Source organism: Myodes glareolus, chromosome 1 (assembly GCF_982192425.1).
Source record: "Myodes glareolus chromosome 1, mMyoGla1.1, whole genome shotgun sequence".
Classification (NCBI taxonomy): Eukaryota; Metazoa; Chordata; class Mammalia; order Rodentia; family Cricetidae; genus Myodes; species Myodes glareolus.
The window spans coordinates 142,447,764-142,465,941 of record NC_142026.1 but is presented as its reverse complement, the minus strand read 5'-3'; positions in this window follow the sequence as shown (position 1 = coordinate 142,465,941).

Here is an 18,178-nt window from a genome sequence, read left to right as displayed (position 1 = left end):
GACTCAACCCTTTCCTTCACTGAGCATTTGCAGCCTAACGTTCCCAGTTTGCTGGCAGGATGAAGCAAAGATGAACCCAGCCCCCTCAAGCAAGAAATTCTCCGACCTGGAACACCTGGGCACCTATGGGCCCTCATTTTCTATGTATGAGACGTTGACTCCAGCACACATAGGTTCCTTTCCTGGCTCCAGGCAGCCAGAGATCTGAGTTACTAAGGAAACACCAGTGATGTGGACAGATAAGAGACACAGCTGTTTCCTGTCACGTGTACCCATTATCTTGATTGTCTACATAAATTTAACTAAGAATTCTGAGAATAGCCCATTCACATGAAATCTATTAGCCAAATAAGATAGAAAATTTATACTAAGGGGAATATTTTCACTTTAATTTGCTTTTCTTCATTATGAGAAGAATTTTAAATTTGGAAGCCAAATTGCTGTAGGCTAAAACAATAAGGACAATCTTTGCATGTTTTTACAAACTGGTTAGAGCTAGTAATTTCAATCAACATTTTTCTTAATGGCACCTGTTACAAAATTCAGGAAGGAGAAGAGGCCTCAAAAAAAATGAGTGTTTCAGAAATGCTAATTACTAGAGACACGGTTCCCATGGTAATGACTACTTTCCTGTTCTAATATAAAAATCAGGATTCAATGATTTTTTAAAGATTTATTTTTATTATTTTATTTGTGTGTGTGTGTGTGTGTGTGTGTGTGTGTGTGTGTGTGTGTGTGTATTTGAGGGTACATATATGAGTGCAGGGGCCCACATAGGCCAGAGACCTCCAATCTCTGAAGCTGGAAAATCACAGTTGTAAGCCACCTGATGTGGGCGCTAGGAACTTAACTCAGGTCCTTTGGGAAAGCAGCGCATGTTCTTAACCGTTGAGTCACTAATGCTTTTATAGATTTCTCCTCACCAAGCCTAACCATATTTCTTTTGCAAATAAGGAAATATCCTTAGAAGTTTAATTTCCAGATTAACTAGCCGTCAAAACTACAAGGTAAAAGTTGCTTTTAGTCTCCATGAGACTTTCATGGTGCCAGGAAATATCATGAAAATTTCTGAATGAAATAGTCATACTCAACATGCCAGGATAACCATACATACAGTAGTGGCATGCTTACCTTGGCAGTAACCAACAGCTTTCTAATTAGTCTAAAGACACACAGAAAAAGACAGGAATCATGCTGGAAACCTAGTCAACTACCCACAACTACTAAAGTCATGGATCTTTGAGGAAAACCTACAATCACCACTCTATTAAACTAGTATAACTCATAACTACTGTATAAGTATTTGTCCTTGTACCCACAGATAAGGCGTGGTCCTCATCCTTAATAAAGGAAACTCTCTTTGTAACAGACAAAGACTATTAACACAAAGTCACAAGTGATCAAAATACAGAGAAAAACAGATTGTGTGGTGCCTGGTCCCCATGGATACACCCAGAACACAACTCCTTCAGAGATTGTTGCAGAAAAGGTGAGTGAGGAGATTGTAAGAGTCTGGGGACCAGGGAGTTTACTGAGAGATTATGTCTTGTAGAAATTTCAGAAGCTGCATCAATAAAGCCTTACCAACATAAGCTGAATAGAGACAACAATAGACATGAAAAAGTGGACAGGGGAAAGTTCATGAAGTCTCAACCTTACACAAAGAACTGCAAGCAGCTAAGGGATTCTGGGAGCAGGAGGAATAATCTTCCTCAAGGAAAAATACACCAACTGGTTATCCAAAACTAAATGTTCAGCCCTGAAAACGTACATACAAGTAGCATTATACAAACTAAGCCAGCTAGAATTATGTATTTAAGAATATATAGATCTATAAATAGCAATTAATGAAAGAAGGGGCCATGAGTTTATGAACTTGAAAAGGAACAGGGGGGTTATGAGCATTTTGTTTGTTTTGTTTTGTTCGAGGTTTCTCTGTAGCTTTGCTGCCTGTCCTGGAACTAGCTCTTGTAGACCAGTCTGGCCTCGAACTCACAGAGATCCACCTGCCTCTGCCTCCCTAGCACTGGGATTAAAGGTGTGCGCCACCACCGCCCGGCTGTATATGAGCGTTTTAAAGGGATGGAAGGGAAAGGGGAACTGATGCAATTAAAATGTCAAAGCAAAAAATAATAATAATATTTTTTAAGTTGCTTTTTTTCCGCTCCGAGAAAATTTTACTAAGCTTTTAGATAAAATTGATATATCAAGAAGGATAACTCTATCAAACTTCTACTGAAAACAGTACATGGAAAACCAACCAAGACAACACAAAGAGAATGTACTAAAAATCCCTGGCTTCACACAGCTGTGGACAACCAATTTTCAACAAAGAAACTAAAAATACACACTGAAGAAAAGATAACATCTTTAACAAATGGGTGCTGGTCAAATTGGATGAATGCAAATATATCTGTATCATCCTGCACAAAACTCAACCCCAAGTGGATCAAATGTCATAATGACAATGTCAAATTGTCATAATGACATATATTCTAACCTGATAGAAGAGAAATCAGAGAATAGTCTTGGACTTGTGAGCACAGGAAAAGACTTTCTAAATGGGCCACTGATAGCACAGATATTAAGACAAACAATAAACGTGGCTTCTTGAAGCTGAAAAGTGTCTATGTGGGAAAAGACACCATCATTCAGACAAAGCAGCAGGCTACAGAATGGAGAAAGATCTTTACCAATTTCACATCAAATAGAGAAGTGTTTCCCAACCTGGGGATCATGACCCCTTTGGTGTCACATATTCTGCATATCAGATATTTACATTATACCTCATAAAAGCAGCAAAATTACAAAGTAGCAACAAAATAATTTTATGGTTGGAGCTCACCACAACATAAGGAACTGTATTAAGGGCTTGTAGCATTAGAAAGACTGAGAACCACTACAACAGAAGGTAATACCTAAAATATGTAAAAAGCTAAAAATCCATGGACATCAAGAAAACAAAACCAGATTTTAAAATGGGGTCCTAAACTAAACAGAGAGTTCTTGAGAAATGAAAAGCAAATGGCTGGGAAAACATTTATAGAACTATTCGAAATCCTTAACCATCAAATTTAAATTGTTTTGAGAGTTCACCTTCCATTGGTAATGGCCAAGATCAATAAAAATACCCAAATAAGGAAATATGAGACAAAAATGCCCCTGAGTTCCTTTCATGTTGACGCTCTGCTGGGGATGTATGAGGATCCCTTGGAGAAGCACACACGAAGTGCAGTAGGTTAAGGATCCTCCTGGTTAAGGATCAGAGTCTGTATCCACTTCCTCCTCTCAGTACCTGGACTCCATCAGTCTTGAACTTGTGTAGGTCTTGGGTGTGGTGCCACAGTCTCTGTGCCGATCCTGCTGTGTCTGGGAGACACTGTCGTCCTGAAGTCCTCCATCACCTCTGGCTCTTACAACCTCCTCTTCCATGGATGCCCAATCCCTAAGAGGATGTCCCATTTATGAAGATACCCCATTTAAGGCTGAGTTCGCCAAGATATTTCACTCTCTGCACATTGTTCAGTTGTGTGTCTCTGTGTTAAATTTCATCTACTTAAGCCCCATGAAAGAAGAAGCTTCTCCGATGATGGCTGATTGAGGTCCTGATCTATGATCGTATCAGAATGTCACTAGGAGTCATTTTATTGCTGTTTCCTTTATCAGAACAATATTGTTTGGTTTTCCCCTAGGCCCATGGCCTGTCCAATCTCAGGCTCATAACCACTCTAGTAATGCCAGTCACAAGGTTTATCTCATGGAGCTGGCATTAAATCCAGTGACACAGTGGTTGGTTACTCCCACAATAGTTGTGCCAGTATTGCCTCGGGCTATCTCACAGGCAGGGTGCTGCTGTAAGCCACAGGGTTTGTAGCTGGGTTGATGATTACCCTTCTTCACTGATAGCACGCAGAGTACCTTCCAGTACCATAAACACTAGTTGGAAGGGGCAAAGACTCTAATTAGGCTCCAGTTTGACTCCTCCATGTTAAATTAGATATGTCAATTTTGTCTTCACCAGTTTGTGGAGAGAAACCATTATCCTTGACATTAGCCTGTGATGCTTGAGTGTTTTCGTGGAGACCCTTTGGTCATGTACTCAACTAGATTTCTGACACTGACAATTTCGCTTAGTTAAAAGTGTCCAGTTGGGACATTTTCTCTCTCATTTAGATTTCTTTGATACATTTATATATTTTACAAAGTTTCTCCACTAGCAAGTTTCCATATAACTCCTCAAATGGCCCTGATTGTGAGTTGTCCCTCTCACATCCCCTTCCTTAACCCTCTCTTCAGTCCTCCTGTGGTGTAGGACAATTCTGTATTCTGTCAATTATGTTTTAAATAAACACTGATTGGTCAGCAGCCAGGAAGGAAGTATAGGCAGGGCAACCAGACAGGAAATAGAGGCAGGTCAGTGAGAACAGGAGAATTCTGGGAAGAAGGAAGCCCATTCCTCCCCAGTCCTGTCCAAACACCGAAGAAGCAGGATGTGACCTGCCCCCGCTGAAAAAGGTACTGAGCCATGTGGCTAACATAGATAAGAATAATGGGCTAATATAAGTTATAAGAGTTAATAAAAAGCCTGAACTAATGGGCCAATTCGTTTATTATTAATATAGAACTCTGTGTGATTTTCTTTGGAACTTGATTGTAGGAACCTGTTGGAACAGAAACCCCAACAAGCAGATCCTTATGTTACACTCCTGCCCAATCAATCCTCCTGCTCCAGTCTCTTTATAGTATATTCTGTTTCACTTTTCTTGGGAGATCCTTCTTCCCCTAGCCTTTCACTTAACCTCTGTAGTTATACAGATCATAGTAAGTATAATGAAGTCTTAAAGCTAAAATTCAGAAATAAAAAAACATACAATAGTTGTCTTTTGAAGGATTAGTTACCTCACTCATGGTGATTTTTTTTCTAACTCTATCCCTTTAACTGCCAATTTCACACTTTTTTTACAGCATGGCCAAGGATGAAACAAGAAACTCAGTTCACTTACCACATGCAGTGCAATTAAATATACTCAATTCGGTTCAAATAAACCAGACAGAAAAGGGCTTAGTTTATTGACATTAATAATGAAAAGGACAAGGTTAAAATCAGATTTGCCAAAGATCAGATAAATGGGAACAAAACATGGCATCAGGACTCAGTACATCTCCTCTGATGTCCACTCATGTGTCAGACTAACCCTAGGGTTCCTCCATATGCTAAATAACTTGACACTCTCAGTACCCTGTCCTTTAAAACATATCTTAAGCAAAAGGTGCCAAACAACCTTCAAGCAACTCTGATAGGTAAATCGTAAGCATCTGGAAGATAGCAAACATCTGTTCCTATGATGACTGCTCCTGATTGTAATTTGCCTGCATCTGGAATCAACTAAAACACAGCTGCTTGGCACTGTGTTAATAAGATTTGAAACAGGAAGATCCACCTTAAGTATGGGCAGCCCCTTCTGGTGGCAGCCCAGATAAAAGGAAATGGAAGAAGAAAACTTTAATTTTTGCCTCCTGGCCCTCCTGCTAGCAGGTTCAATTATGTTGTTGCTGTGGTGGTCCTTCACTGGTATAGAATCAACCTCATATGCTGAAGACCATCAGCTCTCCATAAACCCCTCAGTCCTTCAATGCTGGATTGAAACTGCTGGTGTAGTAAGCTTCATGGACTAAACAGCCATCAGAATTTCAGCTTCTCTAGTGCTAGGTAGCCATTACCAGACTATACCAACCACACCCTGTAAAGGTCAATCTGCTGAGTCTCCTTTTACTGTTGATGATGTACGGACAGATTACACATACATACATACATACATACATACATACATACATACATACCATCGGTTCTGTTCCTTTAGAGGACATGCTGAACACAGTTACCTAGAAGAAGGTAAGTGTATTGGTAGCAGAGAGGGGATTACAGACAGAAACAGCAAACATCTCCTCTGGCTTAGCAGCTAGATAGAAACCGACAAGGACTTGGACAAAGTTGGTGAATGGTTGATTACGAAGAAAAAACACAATTAAAATATGCTTAGGAAGCATAATTGATAAGACTTGGACAATGATCAACCTGGCTGTGGTTACCCAGTTTTAAACTAGATGGAATAGCACTTGAATTTTTAGCCAAAGATAAAACCTGGGAAAATAGCAGAAATCTTAATGCAATAAATCCATTGCCAAAATGTAGACATGCCTGGCATTTTAATTAACAGATCCTAATTATGACCAACTAGAGGAGAGCTAAAAAGCAGAGGAGGAATTAGGACTGTTTCATAACTGAGTGCATCTGATGAGTAGAAAGTAGTACCCTAGAACAAACTTTGACCAAGTCTGGAGCATTTGCTAGAAGGATGGAATTCCTGCCAAACTGTTAGTCTATGTGGTGTTCTGATATAGGGTAGTACTTAAGTCTGTATCAGTAGCCCAACTGAACAGTTAAAATACATTAAACATGCTCTCTGTCAACTAGTTCCACAAAGAATAATATAAAATTACAATTACCTGAATAATGTGCATAAATTATCTTACATACAAGAAGAATTCCATAAATCCAATTTCCTTCTGACCAGCATGCTATGGAAAAAAATCAAACACTAAGCCAATTCAAAATACAAAGAGAAGTGATTATCCAACTCATACCATACGTCAAGCCTACTGATTATACAAGATTACATAAGAAACATTTCTAACTGTAAGACAGTTGAGTTCTGTTTTAGACTAAGTGATAAATAAGAATATGGTGGCACACACTTTTAATTCCAACACCAGGGAGACACAGGCAGGCAGATCTATGTGTTAAAGGCCATTCTGGTCTACATAGCAAGTTCCAGAACAGCCAAGGCTAAGAGAAAGCCTAATCAATGCACAGAAAAACCCTGTCTTAAAAAGAAAAGAAAGAGAAAGTCTGAAAAGATAATGTCTTGATATAAATAAATAGGTAGCAAGATTAAGACAAACTTCAATAGAAATAAATAGGTAGCAAGATTAAGACAAACTGCAATGGACCCTATTGATCGACAGGTTGATTACCTCAAAAAAGACTATTCAATCCTGGAGAAGGCAGCATTTGACTCTTGATAAAAATGATATCTACTCCACATGAGTAGATACTTTCTACCCATGTAAAAGTATCTCATGATATCCATATGTAAAGTATCTCAACACCATCTAAGAATTTTCAGAATGCTTGAATGATCTACATGATGCAGATGTCTAAAAACATTTTGTGGATAATCATTACAAGAAGGGGAACATGATTACAGGTTTCTCTACCCCAGGAGATACTGTGTCATCCAGAAACGGCAAATACTAGCTTGTCCCTTCAGAATTGGAAATTGAAGAATTTCTGGATATAGTATACAAGATGAGTCAACAAAAGACATATTGACAACAGCTAGAATACATGAATCCAATAACTGAGGGGGTGGGGTGTGGCAATTCCTCATACTATTTCTCAAAGTGAACCTAATGTTTCTTCATCATTGAAAGCTTCATCTTTACTGAATAAGAGACCTTGATGTGAAAAGGAGGCCTAAGAAATAGTTACACTAGAGGAATTCTGTCTGCTTAGAGCCACAGCAACTACCTGCTCTTTTGAGCTGGCCATGCCGGTGGGAAGATAAGCAAAGATGGTAGTTTCTATATTGCCAGTGTTATACACAGACTTCCATGAAGAGCTAAACCACATGATAAACCCCAGAGAACAAACATTGTCCCTTCTCACATCCTCCTTTGTTTTCATTCTGTTGCCTCAGGGAGAGGCCTCACTAAAATATAGATAACTTTGAAATATCTCAACTCATTTGTACCACCTGAATTTGTGGCAGCAAGTACAACCTGTATTCAAGGTAATTAGCATCATATAGCTCAACCTTTAACAAAAAGAAAAAAAAAGATGATTGGTGATATCTGCCATTATCTGTCATTTATGTCCTTAATATTAGAAGGAACTAAATAACAAGAGAGAGATCCTGTGATCTAATTGATAAAGGTCCTAGGAACATCCTCAGAAAATCAAGGACATGCTTAGAGGTCCATCCCCGGAGAGCACAGCTTTGCTCCACTAAAGAGCGTGCTGTCTTGAAGTGACCCCTCACTTATTCTACAATCTTATGCCTCTCGCTGACCTCCCTGAACAACTGCTTCCCCAAATAAAGGACCTACAAAGAAGTCTTCCTCTCTCTTTCTGCTTTCTGGGGACTTAGGCTGAGATCTCTCCTCCCCTCTCACTCCTCCCACACACTTAAAAATTACTTCTGTCAGTTGCTATCCAGAATATTTCTTGGCAAACACTCTGAAATGGCCCGTTATGCAGTGTGTTAACTATATAATTCGTACATTATGAACTTGACCCTCAAACCCACCAGTAATTCAAACACAATCAGCTCTTTATGGTAGACAACCAAGTTTATGAAATTTAACCTGAAACTTTCTTCCCTGAAGTCGAAAAGCTTAAGTAGAACTTTTCCTTTAAAGAATGCTTTGGAGTTACATATTTTCAATTTGTTAGGAAACACACCGTGATTACACAGTGATCTCTGATCATTGATCTAGAAATTGAATTGCAATTTTGGTCATCCATATTAAATCACACACTGCTGAGAGACTCCTTTTAAAGCCTTTGAAGTGGAACGTGTATTATCTCTAGACTATTAACGTATAAGAGAGCTCTGTTTGCCAGGCTGTGGGCTTAACCTTGAACAAATATTATTTTAATATCTCTTAATCCTTCAAATTGAGTGATTTTTTTTTCCTTTCTGTAGCAAAAATAAATTTCCTCTCTTTCCTGTGATAATGGATAACTGTTTCCTTAGATGAGGATTTTGGAAAATGCGAATAATGGTGGTGTTGAGATGTGTACGCTGTCCATGAAAAAGCTTAAGGAGTGGACAACAAAGTCAGAAGCTTAAAAGGAGGAGGTGTGAAATGTCTGTCCTCGGTGCTGTTTGCTTACATCCTGGGCCAACTCACAGGTCTAATAAAACTGAGCAATGGCCCAGGGGAGGTTTTGTTCAGGTTCCCACATAAGGAGTCTGTAAACAAGGCACAGGAGTAACGGGGTGTTAGAAGGTGGTCTGGGAGAAGAGTCAAGCAATTTCCAGGAGCATGCCACGGGAATATCTGAAAAGGAAAGGCTGTGGATGGCTCCCCCTGCACAGAAAGGACCCTGGAGTTAATTCCTGTTGAACACTCTTCCACAGCTCTTGGTCTGTAGATCGCCGCAGCCAGCAATTATTTCTGCTCCAGCAGTAAGATCTTTCCTGAAGGAGGTCTCAGGAGAAAGGAATGCAAATTTTGCCCCCTTTCATTTTCATGGCTTAGTGGTGCTGTGTTTCTATTATTTTTAAATGGGGAGATAAAGGATAAAATGATAATAAGAGCAATAAGGATGACCATGGTGCCAAACATATTCAAAATGACTTTACAATTGCTAGATCTTTAAATATAAACCTCTGTATCTTGAGACTGGGGAAGCTTTACTGTGTCCAAGCACAGCTGGGGTTGAAGTTTGTATAATCCCTCTTAGCTGTATGAGAAGTGGACAATTGAAAAGATACCTGGAGGAAGGTTAGAACTCCAACATCAGTAATGGCCCACCCTGACAGTAGTTACTGATGAGCCACTATCAACTAAAACCCTTCACTAGCGGCTATGCTGGGGGATTGCAGTTTATTAAATTAATCATTATTTGCAGTCTATTACTAAATTGGTCATTATTAAACAAAGCAGTCAAAGAACAGTTTGTAAGAGGAGTCTCAGAGTGTTTAATGGAAAGTGGCCCCTGTACTCTGGCATGGTACATAAGACTTTTCAAATTATGGTGAAACAGGTATAGTTTTTGAACATTGTTTTCTAGATCTTAACATTAAAATCTTTATGCTGCTGGGTGGAGCAAGCAAGAACCGAAGAGATTGAGGCAGTAAGATTAGCACCTCATGGTCAGTCTGAAATACATGGAGTGACTCCAGATCAAACCTGGCAAATTAGACTTTGGACGTAGAACCCCCAGCAGTCACAATGAAACAGGGCTTGGGCGGTGCTATCTCCACCTCACTGCCTGTCCTCCATCACTCCCTCTCTAGTTTCATTCCCAGCCCTGCAGCAGACTTCTTTTTTTTAAATTTATTTATTTATTTGTGCAGCAGACTTCTTAAAGGGGCCTCTCCTCCCTCCCTACTCCCATTCCCTGGGGACTCCACCAAACCTTGTAGCAGACCCAGCTTTCTCCTTCCTCCCATCCTTTGTGCCAGTCATGAGAAACTAGAAACACTAGAACTGGGTGCAAGGAAGCAGTTCCCATTCTGCTTCCCTGTCCTCCATCACTATCACTCCAGACTCATTCCCCAGCCCCGCAGTAGATTCTCCTCTCACCCTGCCTCCAGTCTCTGTGGACTCCAAGGACCCTCTTGGTGGATGTAAATTTTCTCCTTCTTCTAAACCCTTTGAGTCATATGTCCATAAGGACAAAGACTCTCTGCCTGGGACCTGAGTGGCTACAATGGACTGGGACTCAAGTAGGCAAATCCCAGTCCCCTTTCTGTCCATCATTACAATCTCTCCTGTCTTATCCCCAGCCCTAGAGCAGTCTGCTTGCAGGACCTTGTACTGTCACCCTCCCACCATTCCCAGGGGACCCCAAACCTAAGTGTGAACCCAGCTTTCCCTCTCCCTGTGGACCCTTTCAACACCCCTGTACTACCTCTTTCCCCATTCCTTCATGTCAGCCTCCAATACCTAGAAATACTTTCCACCCAGAACCACCAGTGGCCACACCTGGCAGAGACTCAAATAGGTGATTCACACAATCCTTCCTGTTCTCCATTGCAATGTGTCTCTTCCCACCTCAGCCTGGTAACAACCTACTTACCTGTGTCCTTCCTGACACCTCAGCTCCATTCACTGGAGACCCCAAAGTTGGTTCTGACACAGCACCCACAAGCCCTTTCATCTGTCTCTCCAGATGATTCTTGATCAAGTAGAATAAAAATGAGTAAGAATGGAAGATAAAGTTGAGAAAAAGCTATATTAAGACATATTGCAAAAATATAAACAAGCATAACTACAGCATCCAAGAAATATGAGACTGATCAAGAGAACAAACCTGGACTGCATCAGGTAAGAGCACTTGCTGCTCTTCCAGAGGCTGAAACTCAGAATCCAGCATCTAAATCAAACCCTGGCATCTTCTTGTAACTCTTGCTCTGGGAATCCAAGATCTCTTCTGGCCTTTATTGATACCAGAATTCATTCTCTCTCTCTCTCACACACATACACACACACACACACACACACACACACACACACACACACACAAAAGTAATAAGTTTTTTTAAAAAAATTAGCAAAAATTAACAAACCAAACCTAATAATTCATGGTATAAAAGGAGTAGAGGTATAGCTAAAAGGAATGCAAAAGTTTCCCGTATTCAGCCAAGGACAGGAACATTTTAGAGCCCCAACTAAACACAGCATGATAGAATCACTCTGTGACACATTGTAGTCAAAGGGTTAAAAGTTCAGCACAAAGGAACATATTAAAACCTACAAAAAACATACCGCTCACTCATTTACAAAGGAGAACACAACAGAATGGCATCAGACCTCTAAACAGAAATCCCAAAACCTAGAAAAACATTTAAAGACTTGAAAATAATTAACTGCCAACCAAAACAACTATATCCAAAATGGTTATTGTTAAAAAATGAGAGAAGACATTCGAAAATAGACAGACACAATCCTTGATCAGTAAGCCAACACAGTGAAAAAAAAAATACTAGCAGAAATATTATACAGGAAAAGAAGAAAGGTAGCATCAATCATGAGAGAACAAGGAAGAATAAATATCATAAGAGAAATACATGAACAAAAAGAACTAGGAAAGAATAAACCATGACCAAGTCAGTAAACAAATAAGTGGTTATAGAATTAGGATAGGGCGAAAAGAACAAAGTAAGAGAAATCCATGCACACAAACTTACAAGAAGCAGATCCTTCTCAATAACAATCCTAAATATAAATTATCCTAATACAGCAATTTAAAAGCACAGACTACCTGATTGAATTAAAAAAAGAAAGAACACAACTATTTGTTGACTACAAGAAACACGCCTCACTGGCGCAGCACATACAGCGTGAGAATGAAAGGCTGGAAGTCAATATGCCAAGGGGGGGGGGGGAGAGGGCCAAAACACACGTATGGCAGTCACAGGACAACTTGTTTAAGTTTTGTCCCTCTTCCACCATGTCTATCTGGCTAGAGTTGCTGATGAATATCAGGTCGGCCATCAGCATCAAAAATCAACAGTAAACCCTGATATGGCACCATTATTGGGGGTGACCAATCTGCAACCTGGTATTGGCTGTCTACAATGGGACAGCGCCTTTATTTACAAGAATAGACACTTGGTGTGGTAATGGATTTGCCATCCGTGCATATAATTATTCTGCCCAAACTACCACCCATGGACTTAGAGAATGCCCACCATCATGGTATTACACCAACATTGCTTCTGACCAAGGAACTTATTTCAAGCCAAAGAAGGGCAACAGTGGAAAAACAATCAAGAAATTCACTGGTCTTCCATGCCTCCACCCTCCTGAAGCAACTGTCTTGACAAAAGAGTAGAATGACCACTTCTGACTAAGGAGATGTAATGGGGTCCCCAGTTGACAGAGGATGGATATAATGGTTAATCTTAGTTCTCTACTTGATTGCATCTGGAATCAACCAAAATACAGCTATGGGGTGTCCCTGGGAGAAGTTTATTTGACCCATTTATTTAAAGCAGGAAGACCCACACTAAAAGATGGCAGCATATTCCAAGTGGCAGCTCAGACAAAAGGACATGGAAGAAGGAAATCTTGGTGGTTTTTTTTTTTTGCTTGCTTGCTTTCATTTACTCCTCCTATCTTGTCATTAAGACATTTCTTTGACAATACTAAAACCAGCTACTATGGTCTTCCAATGTCCTACTGAGGACCAGAAGCTCTCCAGGAATCTTCTAGGTCTTCAGCACCAGATTGGGATTGCTGAGAAATCCAGCTTTGTGAACTAAACAACTACTAAATTCTTGACCTCCCCAGCATGAGACAGTCATTATAGTTACTAGCTGAAACATACTGCATAAGTCAATTGAATAAAGCCCTTTCTAATGTATTTATTCATTCTATCAGTTATGTTCCTTTAGAGAACCCAGACTAATATAAAGACATTTTAAAAAAAAAACTTCCTAAATATAACCCCAGTAGCACAGACACAGAGAGAAACAATTAATAAGTGGGACCTCCTGAAACTGATAAACTTCTGTAAAGCAAAGAATACAGTCAGCAAGACAAAACAGCAGCCTACAGAATGGGAAAAGATCTTCACCAACCCCACATCAGACAGAGGACTGATTTCCAAAATATACAAAGAACTCAAAGAACTTGACATCAAAAGAACAAATAATCCAATTTTAAAAATGGGGTGTATACCTAAACAGAGAACTCTCAACAGAGGAATCTAAAATGGCTGAAAGACACTTAAGGAGATTTTCAACATCCTTAGCCATCAGAGAAATGCAAATCAAAACAACTCAGAGATTCCGTCTTACACCTGTAAGAATGGCCAAGATCAAAAACACTGATGACAACTTATGTTGGAGAGGATGTGGGATACAGGGAACACTTCTGCATTGTTGGTGGAAATGCAAGCTGGTACTGCCCCTTTGGATGTCAGTGTGGCAATTTCTCAGAAAATTAGGAAACAATCTGCCTCAAGACCCAACAGTACCACTGCTGGGTATATAGCACACAAGGACATGTGCTCAGCTATGTTCATAGCAGCATTATTTGTCATAGCCAGAACCTGAAAGCAGCCTAGTTGCTCCTCAAGCGACAAAGAATGGATAAAGAAAATGTGGTGCATGGAGTACTACACAGCAGCAACAATTAATGACATCTTGAAATTTGCAGGTAAATGGATGGATCTAGAAAACATCATATTGAGTGAGGTAACCCAAACCCAGAAAAACAAACATAATATGTATTTTAGACATAAAGCAAAGAAACACCAGCCTTCAGGCCACAACCACAGAGAAACTAGACAACAAAGAGGACCCTAAGAGAGGCATATATGGATCTACATAGGAAGGACAGATCTCCTGAGTAAACTGGAAGCATGGGAGTCAGGGGAACAGGTAGAAGGGGAGAGAGAGGAGGAAGGAAGAGGAGTGCAGAAAAATGTGTTGCTCAATAAAAACAATTTTAAAAAGAAAGAATGATAAAAACAAGACAAGGACACCAGGATTGAATAAAAATAGACTTGAGTAATAGTTACAGTATATTTATTATAATTTCAATATAAACCTCCTTGTCCACCAGGAAGTATTATTTCAAAGTGGTAGAAAATAAATGCTAGTGCATTTTATTAATTTATTAATCTCCAAAAAACAAGCTCAAAGGGTTAAGAAAGAAAGAAGAAATAGATACCCATTTTTTTGTTTTGTTTTATTTGGTCTGCATGGAATTCCTAGTTACTGACACTTTCCGAGTCCCAACAACTAATGAGAATAAATAAATAAAATACGGATACACACACGCATGCACACACACATGCATGTAAATATTAACTTTCTTTGGTTTGTAAATTTAAGCAAAGGGGAAACACAAAAGTTGTATAATTTCTTCTATTTTTACTTTGAAGTGCTAATTTTAGTTATAATTATATCATTTAAGTATTCAGAAAATGATATCTTTAAGCATATCAAAATTAGCAGAAATTTAATTATTTAATATCATAATTATTTTTTGTGTCATTTGTTGCCTGTACTGCGTTTTTCTATGTTTGTGTGTTATATTTATACATGTCCATGGTGATGTCTGTGAGCAGACACCAGAGCAACTTCTAGGGGTCTTCTTTGATCAGTCCCTTATTTTGGAGACAGTGTCCTTCACTGAACCTGAAGACCACTGGCTTATCTAGACTAGGGTGCAGCACAGTGCATTGATCCTTCATTCTCTGTATCCACAGCATGGGATGGACAGGCATGGCTTTCCATAGTCAGCCTTTCACATGAACGCTGGAATCTGAAGTCTGGTGCTCCTGCTTGGACCACATGTGTTCTTGCCTGCTGAATCATCTCCCCAGACTTTGTCCTGCCTGTTGACTTTATAGTCTCCACAGGATGACTGGAATCACCATCACTCTCTGGAGCAAAAATCTTCATTAGACTTCCAAACTAAATATTTTGCTCGCTGACTGAGAATAGATTAAAGGTTTCTTTCAAATACTGTATTGTGTATGAAAAAGCAAATTATGGTGGTTTATCAACTAGTAATGGAATTTTTGTTTACTCAAAGTTTGGGAGAGGAAAAAAAACTAGTTAATAAAAAGTTACAAGCAAATCCTTCTGTTAGAGGATGTATCTAAGGTTTCCCTTGCTCTGAAACCCTCTGATCTTAAGAATCCATGATTAGAAAATACAGCTAAAGATTTTCTCACTCTTCCCTGTACAACTTCTGATGGTAAATCATAAAACATAATAAAAGGATGTGCTCTATTAAGGCTGTGACTAGATTTTATTCATTGTCACAGTATAAATGAATATACATTTCAAAGATTATTTTGAACAGTTACCAAAACAATACAAAACAAAACAACAATGAAATTATTTGCCTGCTTCCTGGCCAAGCAGGACACTGAAATGTTGTCAACTGACAGAATCTCTGTCCCTTGAAGGTAAACTATACATCTGTGTCCTAAGTAACCCTGGATGTCAATATCTGATTTTCTATATATTAATAGACCAAAATGTATTGTTGCTGAGTGGTTTTTCACTTAAATTCATAGTAACGTCTGCTTCCAAAGCACTCTTGAAAAGCCCATTCTTTGTAAGCAAGAAATAGAAATTAATTTATCACTATTTCGTTGGAGCAATGGCCTTTCGTGTTCTTGTTGGCTTCTGTTCTGATCTTGTCCTTTAAGACTGCTCACTATTCTGTTTTCCTTTGCTCTAGTTTTGACTTTTTATTATGTCATCTTTGCAACTTATTTTTTTTTTCATTTTCTGTATCTTTTCCACTACCTCAGCAAATGTTTTGTCTCCCTTCATCTAAGGCAGATTAAAGATTTCACACTGTCTTTAGGCTCAAATGTTGTTGCATCAACTATTCCTTTTTCACGTTCATTGAGTTGAATTACCGTCATTCCTCTCAGGAGAGTTCATCAGACACGGTGGTCTTTAAAACTTTGTTTTATTTCACAATCTGGGCTTGAGTTTTTCGGTTAATCTTGACAGACAAAAAACACATTCCTATCTTAATACCTAATGTGCAAGTATTATATTACTAATAATTTTGCACCCACTCATACTGTGTTAGCATGGCATCACACAACCAAACTATGAAATCCTATTAAAGCTTGTCTTCCTTTACTTTCACAAAAACAGCAGAACTGACAGAATATTTTGCCAATATTGAATGCTGTGGACAAGAGTGCTAAATTACACTTATTAATCCAAGGCATCACCTTGAATTCCAGATATAAGGGAGAAATAAAAGGCTGTGAACAAATTGGTGAGTAATTCATGTCTGACAACCCAGCAACAGCTGTAGCTAGAAAAGGTTTTCCCCTGTCCATAGATGATGACTGATGAAACTCTCAATGGCCAACCTCCCACACTCTTGCAGTCTGTGAAAAAATTTTTGCACCATTAAAACGCATTCTAACTGGAGCCCTTAAAGACCACCCAGAAGTTACACCTGGTACAAAACACTGCTGATGGATTCAGTTTACTGTGGTATGTGATGGGGGAAGGACTGAACAGACCCACGAGCTTTGGAAGATCTTCCTTAAAATTGTTCTTTTTTGTGGCTCAATGTGATAAGCATAAGAACTCTACCCAAACTAGAACACTAGTCACCATTAAAGAAGATACCAAAGCTCCTACATCCAGTTAACTGAGTCCATTCAGGGTAAAGAACAAAGCAAAATGGGATTGTAAAAAAAAAAAAAAAAAAAAAAAAAAAAAAAAAACCTACATAGGTTTAGGCACATTGTGCTTTCATTTGCATTGAATTCTAAGAAGTATTTAATTTCTTTCTTTATTTCTTCTTTGACCCAGGGTGGTTCAGTTGAGCACTGTTCAATTTCCATTAGTTTGTAGGCTTTCTGCAATTAGTGTCGGTGTTGAAATCTGACTTTAAACCACGGTGATCCGATAAGAAACAGGAGGTTATTCCAAACTTTCTGTGTCTGTTGAGGTTTACTTTGTCACCATCTTACACCAGTCAGAATGAGTAAGATCAAAAACACCAATGACAGCTTATGCTGGAGAGGATTTGTAGTAAAGGAAACACTCCTCTGTTGCTGGTGGGAATGCTAATTTGTACAACCACTCTGAAAATCAGAATGGCTGTTTCTCAGAAAGTTGGGAATCAACCTATCTCAGGACCCAGTAATATCACTCTTGGGCATATACCCAAAGGGTGCTCAATCATACTACAAGGGCATCTGTTCAACTATGTTCACAGCAGCATTATTCGTAATAGTCAGCACCTGAAAACAGCCTAGATGCCCCTCAACTGAAGAATGGATACAGAAAATGTGGTACATTTACACAATGGAGTACTAGTCAGCAGTAAAAGGAATGACATCTTGAAATTTTACAGCTAAATGGGTGGAACTAGAAAAAAAAACATCCTGAGTAGGGTAATCCAAACACAGAAAGATAAACATGGTATATACTCACTCATAAGTGGAAACAAGCTATAAAGCAAAGGAAAACAGACTATAGTCCACAACCCTAGAGAAGCCAAGTAACAAAGTGAACCATAAGAAAAACATATAAGAAAAGATCTGCCAGGGAAGGGAAAATAGACAAGATCTCCTGAGAAACTTGGAGCATGGGGGTTAGGAGAAAAGAGAGGACATAAGAGAAAGAGGAAGGAATAAGGAGGGGGGAGAGAAGAACTTGAGGGAATAGGACAGTCGAGATGGAGGAAAGACAGAGATGGAGAGCAAGGAAAGAGATAGTTTGAATGAGAGAGCCATTGTGGGGCTAGCAAGAAATCTGGCACTAGAGAAATTTCCAGGAATTTACAAGGATGACCCCAGCTAAGACCCTAAACAATAGTGGAGAGGGTGCCCAAACTGGCCTTGCCCTGTAGTCAAATTGATAAATATCTTAAATGA